At 39.1% G+C, this 10,605-nt stretch overlaps 1 pseudogene; it reads left to right on the forward strand.

The window, feature by feature from the left end:
- The first annotated feature begins 4,560 nt into the window (after positions 1-4,560).
- On the forward strand, positions 4,561-6,150 carry LOC134566060 (uncharacterized; annotated as a pseudogene).
- Positions 6,151-10,605: the final 4,455 nt, after the last annotated feature.

Raw genomic sequence — 10,605 nt, forward strand, 5'->3', positions numbered from 1 at the left:
CTAATGCTATACCAGGAGTAGTGTCTTAGGGGGGGAAATAGAAAAAAATAAAAATAAGAAGTGATATAATCACCAAATAAATGCTCTACAAACATATATTACTGACCCACTCTCATTAAATGAAGATGATAATAAAATATGAAAATCACTAATAGATGTTTATCAAACTATACAAATAGAAAAAAACTATAAGACATTATATAATATTGGTATAATACCAAAATAAAATGCCAAACTCAAAAAAGTATAAATGTGCTGTAAGAATTAGCAGCTCAATGTGTCCATTAGCACAGTTCATAAACAGTAATTGTAAAAGTCACGTGCAGTGTGTCCAATTGTGGCAGTTTGCATCGGAAAACTCCTGCTATCAAGACAAAAAAGAGAGTGTAGCTCAGATTCTTCACTGACACAGTTCATCAGCTGTAGCGTTCAAAATAATAAATGTTACTGCTTACATTAGAAGGCTCCTGCTATAATAGTATCTGGAGTCACTCGAAACACGAACTGTAGTAATCTAGTGATCTTTTATGAATAAAAAGTTTGGCATCATATATTTCCCAAAATGTTGTACATAAAAGACTTTGTCCTGATATTTCTTCTGCATTCCATATAACCAAAGAAGAAAATATTAAACGGTGGCATGACGTGCATTTACAATGTTCTTCTAACCTCATGAGTTTCCTCAAAGAAATTGAGAAAGAAAAATTTAAACGAATTAACTGTAGCATTACAGAAGAAGATTGATTCAGTCAAAAGCTCCAGGGATGATTCCTTATTTGTATCAATGGAAAATAAATCGAAATCAAACATCCAGAAATATCATAATTACATAAAAGAAAAGAAACATAAACCTTTCCAAGGAGACTATGAGGATTTTCAAGAGGAGAGAATTTTTAGAACTCGCAGGAGACCAGGCAGATATAGACAAGCTCGCACTGAATCTCAAAGTTCAATTTATAATTCCTCTGCCTCTCAGGCAGCAAACAGCGAGAGTGATTCTGACAGCAGATCAAAGTCTAATAGGTCAAATTCACGTACCGTTAGGGGTATTCGAAGAAATTCCAGAAATGTGTCTTTTTTAGAGAACAATCAACAGACATTAGCTCCCACAGTACAGCTGAGAGGTCATAGACAATGGGGTAACAAGACCAAGTTCAGTCGGAGATGATAACCCAACACGATAATCAAATTATCAATCTATCTGACTTTGTCTTACAGCCCAGACATATCTCTCTTCTTAAGCATAGTTTATTATTCATCCTCACACCACGGTTTGATCAGTTCGGTTTGATCAGTTCAAATGGGTCAAAGATTTTCATCTATTCTGAGAAATTTGGCCCTGCATGCTGACTTCCAGAAGAGATACGACAGAGAAGCTAGAAATTTGAGACTCTCTATGATGGATTTCAAGCATGTGCATCTCTTCTGGTTAATCTCACTAAACTAGAACATATAGCACTGAAGGGACTTTCTAATGACAATAATATCATCATAAAATCATCTGATAATTGAGGGAATGTCGTACTTACGAAGATTGTAAGGTATATGGAAATGTGCATGGAACACCTGCATGTATTATATACAAAAATAGAGAATGCACACTATAACCACCAATTGAGAAATATATAAATCCTTTATTTAAACATAAACGTGCTTGCATATATAAAGCAAATAAATAAAGCAACAAAAATTGCCAAATAGTAAACTTTATAATTACCTAACTTCCACAAGCCTACTACGCAAAAACACGAGCCACCAATACCCTCCCCCCCCCCCAATGTTTCGGCACCAACTGGCTGCCTTTCTCAAGGGTGTCATTCTCTATTTTTGTGTTTGATAGTTGTAGGATAGGATTTGCACCTAATGTTTCTATCCTATTTATGTTGTCTCTCCATGCATTGTTGTTATTATGGAAAACCTGCGTGACCATCAGGACAACACTGGTCTAACCACAGACCCCACAGCTAAATTTTTATTGGAACTGTGAGATCTTCTTATCAAAGCCCATGAGGAGAATTTGATTTCTGGAGACAAATTCAGATTTAGGTTAAAGAATAAGCCTACAATCGTCACGTTTTATTGCATGCCATACATTAGGCAGCTATGCTACCGGAATTTGGTTCACTCTAAGCATTCGTCTATGTCTATTGTTTTAAATGTTATATTGATCCCATCACTGACAGCAATCTGTATTGAGGTATTGCTGTCTAATAATAGGAGATGTTAACACTCACATGGACCATCCGACATAACTTCATTACACTCTTAACAAACTAGTGTTTTTATGTGAGTAGTTTAAATAAGCAACACGTGTATGTACTTAGCCCAATTACAGTTATTGTATGATTTAAGCAACACTTTATATAGCGATTAAAGTATTAAACTGATTTAACGGACTTAAAAAGTTTCACATAGATTTTTATTCTTTTAACCATTTGTATTAAAAGTTACATTTTAGATAATACAACCATTTATATATATATATATTTTTTTAAAATTCTTTAGAGGGCTGGAAACCCTTGGCTCGGTGGCAAACCCCCATCACTTGCATTAAGAAGATACAGGAGATCCTTATCACTTTAATTTTCAGTTTAGTAAATAAACCCAAATCTGTTCAGTCCCTACGCAATACTGTATTTATATTTCATTTGAAGCCTCCATGAAAGTAGTCAGCATGGGTAAAGGGATAATACGGCTGCCAAAAGCCAGCTGACATTTAAAATAAGATTTTAGTATACAAAGTAAGGTACATATGAGATATTATTCTGGGATGTTCTATTAAACACATACATTTTATTTATTTTCTTATTCCAAGTATATACAACTAAATTAAAGTCAAATACCCTGCCCAGATGATAGAAGCAAGACGAAAAGATTTTCTCCAAATAGGAAAGATCAAAGTGCAATGGAGGTAAAAGTGATGAGTTGGATGTCATGCTCCTGTGATTTGTGCTTTATTTCAATGTAATGAATCAAGCGCATGCAGCTTCAGCACCAGTAATTGAATATGTTTGAAAATAATAGATATGCTACTGATCTGTTTCTCTTGTTTCCTTTCACATTGGGCACAGCAGGAGGTTGTGGATATCATCCTAATGTCACATTTTTATACTTACACTTTTTTTAATTAGAGTTTAGCAGATCTAGAGGCATCTGCATCAAAGACAAGAAAATTCAAAAGGCAGAATATGGCTGATTATGGGATTGTGTTATATGTATAACTATTGATAACTAATAGACTTTGTGCAGGACAAAAATGTTCGGTTTTCCAAGGAGTACTTTATAAATGGAAAATGTATTTCTGTACTTCTGTGGTTTGAGGATGTGTTTGTGAAAAGTTTAAATTTTACTAAACTGGACACTGTACCCACTGTTATCAATACACCCTGTTCCAAATTATTATGTAAATATTTTTCTCATTTACCTAAATAATTGATGTAAATAACAGTCAGCATAATTCTCATGTTATCAACTATTAAGAGTACAATTCAAATTTTATTGAACAAACCTCCTAATGATAACAGTATTTATTTTTTTTAAAACATAAAAAACTTACAATGCACTGTTCCAAATTATTACGCACAGTAAGCTTCAAAACACTTTATAGGTTATAAAGAACTGAAAATTGTCATTTGTTGTGTTTGCAGCATATTTATTAAACTCAAAAGCTATTTCAATCAAACTTATAACAACATTTTAACTTTTTAAACATTTTAACAGGTCACGTTACATTTTAACATAGGATCCCTTATTTGATAGCAGCTTCACAAGTCTTGCATCCATTAAACTTGTGAGTTTTTGGACAGTTTCTGCTTGAATTTGTTTGCAAAATGTCAGAATAGCCTCCCAGAGCTGCTGTTTGGATGTAAACTGCCTCCCACCCTCATAGATCTTTTGCTTGAGGATGCTCCAAAGGCTCTCAATAGGATTGAGGTCAGGGGAGGATGGAGGCCACACCATGACTTTCTCTCCTTTTATCCCCATAGCAGCCATTGATGCAGAGGTATTCTTTGCAGCATGAGATGGTGCATTGTCATGCATGAAGATGATTTTATTACGTAAAGCATAGTTCTTCCTTCTGTACCAGGGAAGAAAGTGGTCAGTCAAAAACTCCACATACTTTGCAGAGGTCATCTTTACACCTTCGGGGACCCTAAAGGGGCCGACCAGCTCTCTTTCCATGATTCCAGCCCAAAACATGACTCTACCACCGCCTTGCTGACATCGCAGCCTTGTTGGAACAGGATGGCCGTCCACCAACCATCCACTACTCCATCCATCTGGACCATCCAGGGTTGCACAGCACTCATCAGTGAACAGTACTGTTTGAAAATTAGTCTTCATGTATTTTCTGCCCAATGCAGCCGTTTCTGCTTGTGAGCATTGGTTAGTGGTGGCCGAATAGAAGGTTTATGCACAGTTGCAAGACTCTGGAGGACTCTACACCTTGATGTCCATGGGATATCAAGGTGTTTTTTTTTTTCCTGCCTTCAGTGTTGATTTCTTATATTTGATTATCTATTTATCTATATATTTAATAATTTGCTTCTGCAGAAAAAGATGGATGGGAAGGACAAAGATGAAAATCATGAGGGCTCAAAGGATGAATCTAAAGTAAAGCCAAAAAGTAAAGGAATTATAAGAACTCTCTTGATAAGGTTCACACAGATCTGGCCTCTAAAATATGTGTTTAAAATCCTTAAGAAGATTATATTCTTTGGACGCTCTAAAAAGGTGTTGACTATTTGTGCAGCTGACCAGGCTTCCCCACATGGCCGGCGTGTCCTGAGCAGCAAGAAGAGAATCGGTTGCTTGACCAGGATAATCTTGTATTTCGCTCCTCACAGGCTGCAATGGGCACTGGGTTACAATGCTGAAGACATTGGTCATGCAACTGGATCAGATGACGTAAGGAAATCTGGATTGAAACCAAGCAGGGAAGGGAAGCAAGAGGAAGCAAGATTACGTAGATCTAGAAGAACAGCACAGCTGGGTCACATTCATGAGCGAGGATCTTCCAGATGAAGATGAGCCTGATGACCCCACATACGAACCCAGCAAGTCGTCTGACACAGATAGTGAGGAAGAACATTCTAAGAATGATACGGAAAGTGACCTTGAAACAGAAAAACGGGATGGAATTGTAATGCTCAAAGAATCTGCAGAAAAGGAAAAGAAAGAGGAATGTCCTTCTAAAGAGGAGCAAACTAATGCCTGTGGGGATATTTATGGGATAATAATAGTAAACAGTTGAGAATTACCCACTATTTTAATTCTCAGATCCCAAAGAACGTTATCATTATAAGTGAAATGTATTCCATATAAAGAAAATCACAAATTTTTATAAAAATAGACAATTTAATTGTGACATTTTAAAATAATAATAATAAGTAACATGCGTGATAATAATCAATGGAGATTCAGTATAACATGAATATGCAATACAATATGGTAATATAAAAACATCTCCTAATGGTTAACGCAGTTTAGAATCTACACATTAGCCGTCAGGACAAGATTTACGACTTTCTTCACAGAGAAAGAATGTGAAAGTTTCACACAGAGAATAGAATGCAGCGTAAGGTCGTAAAAACTTAGCTGACAGTTAGAATAACCCTTTCAATGCTGGCTAGACCTCTTCTAGGCATTTAAGATCTATTCTTATGTAATTTTAAATAAAATAACATTTAACCAGTTCATTAGCCATTTCCTGGATCCATCCAATAAGAAGAAATCTATATGTTCTATTAGCAGAATTTTAATAATTTGCCTGAACAGATAGTTAATCTTATTTTAGAGCAAATCAATACAGCTGGATAAATATCACAATATGCTAACATGTGATATGTCACATAAATACAGAATGATATTTTTTTTTTATCTGCAGAATAAAAAAAATTAATAATGTATTTCTTATTAACTAAGATTTCTAAATACCGAAATCTGATCGTGATTTATCCAGTCGTATATCATGCTAATAGAAAATTTTAATTAATTTAAATTAATTAAATGAAACCAGTATATTTACCAGTTAAATAGATATTCTCACCGGATGTTCTCAGGTAGCTAAGTGTCCAGGAATGTTTCTCTGTCTTTTCTTTCTTAGCCTGCTTCCGACTCTTTTGCCCCCGACTGCTTTCTCTCTCCTGATTACTGCATACCTCCTTGCATCTGCCTTGATTTCTCTGATTCCTCTCTCTTCCCTTTGTCTTAACTTTTAAAGGGACAGATTCTCTGTTCGTCACTGGCTAATAAACCAATAACAACACTAGGGGTGTGGTTATTTTTTTTAGATAGCAACTTAATATTTGGTCTATAGATGGCAGTCTCATCCCACTAAACATACCTATCCAGGAAAGAGTTAACTTTTCCTGGTGACTATTTTTACGTCATTTACCTTATCTATATGGTTGCTATAACTCAAGTTTTCTCGTCAGATCAAAGAGTTTCTTTAAGTTTTGTCCAGACTATGTGTCTCCAAATTCTGCTGTAATTTCTAATATGACAGTTCTTAATACTAAAAATGACCCCTTCAATACAATGGGAATCTGTTAGATATAGAAAGTAAAATTAAATTATTTAATCTTCTCTGTCACCTATGTCTGGGTTTAGAATTTATTCTATTCCATTAGCAATTTAGACAGTCTCTTATCACTTGGTTTGATTATACTATACATTCCTTAGCTCCGGCAAAGCGGTCAGTTTTACAGAAGGGATTGAAATCTTGTGTCTTTTGTTAACTTGAAAATAACAAAATGGATTCTGGTCTGTTCAGAGTGACTTCAGAATATACACTTTTAATTTCTATCATAGCACAAAATGTCTGCCGATATAAATACCCTGACATGCCGATGAACATTGTAATGGAGAGCAGAATCAAGACAGTGATTCTCCAAAGAAGGATCAGAATGAATCTTACTGCCTGGAAAATAAAACAAAAAAGTGTTTGGCAATGTAAAAAAGAAAATGTACTAATCCTTGTATATGTAAAATGTATCTCACTACCAACATATTATACATAGATGAATAAATATTAAAAAAATATATATATATATATTTAAAAGAAGAAAAACTACCACAACAAGAGGACATAGTCTTAAATTAGAGGGACAAAGGTTTAAAAATAATATCAGGTAGTATTACTTTACTGAGAGGGTAGTGGATGCATGGAATAGCCTTCCAGCTGAAGTGGTAGAGGTTAACACAGTAAAGGAGTTTAAGCATGCGTGGGATAGGCATAAGGCTATCCTAACTATAAGATAAGGCCAGGGACTAATGAAAGTATTTAGAAAATTGGGCAGACTAGATGGGCTGAATGGTTCTTATCTGCCGTCACATTCTATGTTTCTATGACTCCAGAGGCACCAGCAGCTTCAAATATCTGTTTGCTGCTATGTAATGGTATTTTAGCAGATGCTCTCTTGATCCGTTGCATGGATCTGGCAGAAATCTTCCTCAATGTGGCTTTATCTGCACAAACCCGTCTGTGTTCTGAATCAGCCACAAATCTCTTAATAGTGCAATGATCACGCTTAAGTTTTCGTGAAATATCTAATGTTTTCATACCTCGTCCAAGGCATTGAACTATTTCACTCTTTTCGGCAGCAGAGAGATCCTTTTTCTTCCCATATTGCATGAAAATGGTGCTCTGCTTAATAATGTGGAACACCCTCCTTTAGTAGTTTTTCCTTAAATTGGGCTCGCCTGGCAATCTAATTATCACAGGTGTCCGAGATTGTTTTCAGTGATCAAAAGAGCCCTGAGACACAATGCCATCCATGTGTTAAACTGAAAAACAAAATATTTAATCTTTGTGACACTTAAATAGAATTTGCATAATAATTTGGAACAGGGTGTATTCGATCCCGAATTGCCACCAAAAGGTTGTGTTTTAAAAAAAAAGATTTATAATTCTTTATTTTTCTTGTGCATGAGTAAACATAACATACATTCTTGCCGTGCCCCAACAGCAGTAGCGAGTGCGGTAAAAAACATAATATGACAAGATGGGGCATATATGATAACTGCACAATTTGTTAAGGTACTTCGAGAGTAAACAGGTATGTCTAGATATGTGCCTCTGTGTAGGCTGAGTCTGTCTGTCTGACTAGTATAGTTAAGGCATTCAACAGGACTGTGTATTAGGGTATAGGTGTTCTATCCAGACAGATGCATTGTTGTGTAGTGCACAGGCTAGATGAGTGGTGGACAGAGAAGTTATAGGTATGAGTGCGTTTGGCAGATCTGGCGGGTTTAGTAATAGTGAGATTCTCGGGTAAGTGGTTTGACTGCCGCCCTGCTTGGGGTTTCCAGGCAACTGATACCCCTGTCTTGTGATTCTGAAATGGGGAGGGGGAGTCAGGATGATGCAGAGATTCTTAAAGTGCCGGGAAGGTTCTGTCGGGCACCCGTCTAAGAGGCTCGGATGTGAGATTTCTGTCCCATGTGTGCAGCTGGGCTAGTCTCACGTCTGGGGTGTAGTTCATGTAGGATGCCATCTGGGGTGTAGTTCATGCGGGATGCACGGGACCCTTCTGTGACACCAGTCGTTGTTCGACTCCTAACTTATGGAAGCCTTGGGGGGGATGGAGTTAGTGGACCCTGAGGGGACTACCGTGTGTTTGTGGCTCAAGCTGATTTCGGTGGTAAAGGGGCCATTTGTGTCAAGGTCTGGCTCAGGGTGTCAGAGTCATGCATTCAGTATAAGTAAGAGAAAACATGTGTAGGAACAGTAACTCATTTAAACATTATAAACATTGCAATTGCAGTTCCTTAGAAGAGCCTTTCAGGTGGCTGCCCCCAGTCTTCCTCCCTGGTGTGGCGTGAATGGGACAGACCTAGCAGGGTACCATCTGCGGGAGTTGGAGGGTTCCACGGTGTGCAAAGGCTGTGGGGAGAGTCCCAGTGAGTGTAAAAAGGAGGGCGCTTCCGTTAAAGAGATCAGTTTTGCCGTGGCCCCATTGTGGACCGCTGTCAGAGATCTTGGTGTGCCCCATCTGTAATCCACTCTGGCGGTGCGTAGCTGAAATTGAGTGGCAAAGGGTGGTAGTAGAGTCGGCCTGCATGGGCTTGGGTACCCTGAAGCAAGTGGCAAATGTCAGTTTTTTAGCCTGCATGTGCAGCAGGATTGTGGAGAGCAGGCGTCGTAGATATTGGGGCAGTTCAGCTGGGCCGTCAGGTATGCCTCTTATTTTTAAGTTTTCTCTCCGGCTGTGATCTTCTGTAAGATCCAGCCGAGTAAGTGTTGCAGCATGAGAGGCTTGCAGGTTGAGGAGGGAGTCTTTGAGGCCCTGTACCTCTTGCCGTGGCTCCATGATGTCCTCTTCGGATGCCTGAACCCAGGCAGTCACTGCCTGGACTTCCATCGGCACTAACTCCATATCTGCTGCGAACATTTGCCTCATTTTCAGCATGATGTTGCGGATATCCTCCTTGGTGGCGAGATCCCGTGAGTGCCCCTCCAAGCCCTCTGTAGGCCTTTTCGGGTCTGTCGGTGTGTCTGTGGGCAAGTTGGAGCACGTGGTCATACCTCTGGGTCTGGATTGGGGGATGCCCTCTGGGCTGCGGTGCGTTGCAGCAGGGCTCCGATGTCGTGAGTGTCTTTGTTCCCGCTTGTTTGTGGCTTTTGGGATTGCCGGCCCATCTTGTCTGAGCTGTGCGGGTGATTCGTGGTCAGGAATCAGCGTAGGTTCAGTGCTCCAGGGTGTTCGCCCAGTCATGCGTGCAGGCTCCGGCATGCAGAGGAGCAAAGTAGGCCCCGGAACGTCGACGTGGTTTCCTGCCCGTTGGGGTATACAAGAAAGGCATGTGCCGGTAACTTTTTCCTTCGGGGATAGAGTGTTTGTGGTTTAACACTCCAGTGGCGTCCCCAAATCCAGATTAGAGGTGATTAGTCCCTAGTTTTTGGGAGCTTGTGGAAATGGCGTCTGTGCCGGTGGAGTGTCAGGCTCCGCCCCCGGAAAACATACACTTTATAGCCACCACCCACTGCTTATGAGTGAGGGCTGGGGGGACATTAGATTCATCCTGTTAACAATATTATAGCCCCAACCTGACACCTGTGGAGGAGAGGGGCTGGGAAGGACACTACATTCCTTATTATTATTATCAATATATTAGTTCCCACCTGACACCCATGGCTGGGTGCTGGTGGAAACATTAGGTCACCCACGTTATTTTACCCCTCACCTGATAGGCATGGGTAGGAGCATGGGGGGAAAGTATGTTCCCCTGACATTATAATTATATTAGAATCCCCTGTTGGACCACAGGGAGATTCTATATCCTCCACCACTTTATTTATTTAATTTATAGCCCCACCATGAGGGACTGGGGGGATGTGTGGAAAGTAAATCAGAGCCCTGACAGCCGAGGGGCGCGTGTGAGTTAGAAATAGAGGAGCTGCTGTAAAGTGAAGATGACCCTGGCTGGGCCCACTCTGCAGTATACAGGCAGCCGGGGGCCTGCAGGTGCACATAAATATATATAACGATAATCGCTATATATATATATATATATATAGAGAGAGAGAGAGAGAGAATCCATTGGTGCCCTGCACACACACTTTCAAGTATATTTATTGATATAATGCAGGGTGCATCAAAG

This window comes from Pelobates fuscus, chromosome 6, assembly GCF_036172605.1.
Source record: "Pelobates fuscus isolate aPelFus1 chromosome 6, aPelFus1.pri, whole genome shotgun sequence".
Taxonomy (NCBI): Eukaryota; Metazoa; Chordata; class Amphibia; order Anura; family Pelobatidae; genus Pelobates; species Pelobates fuscus.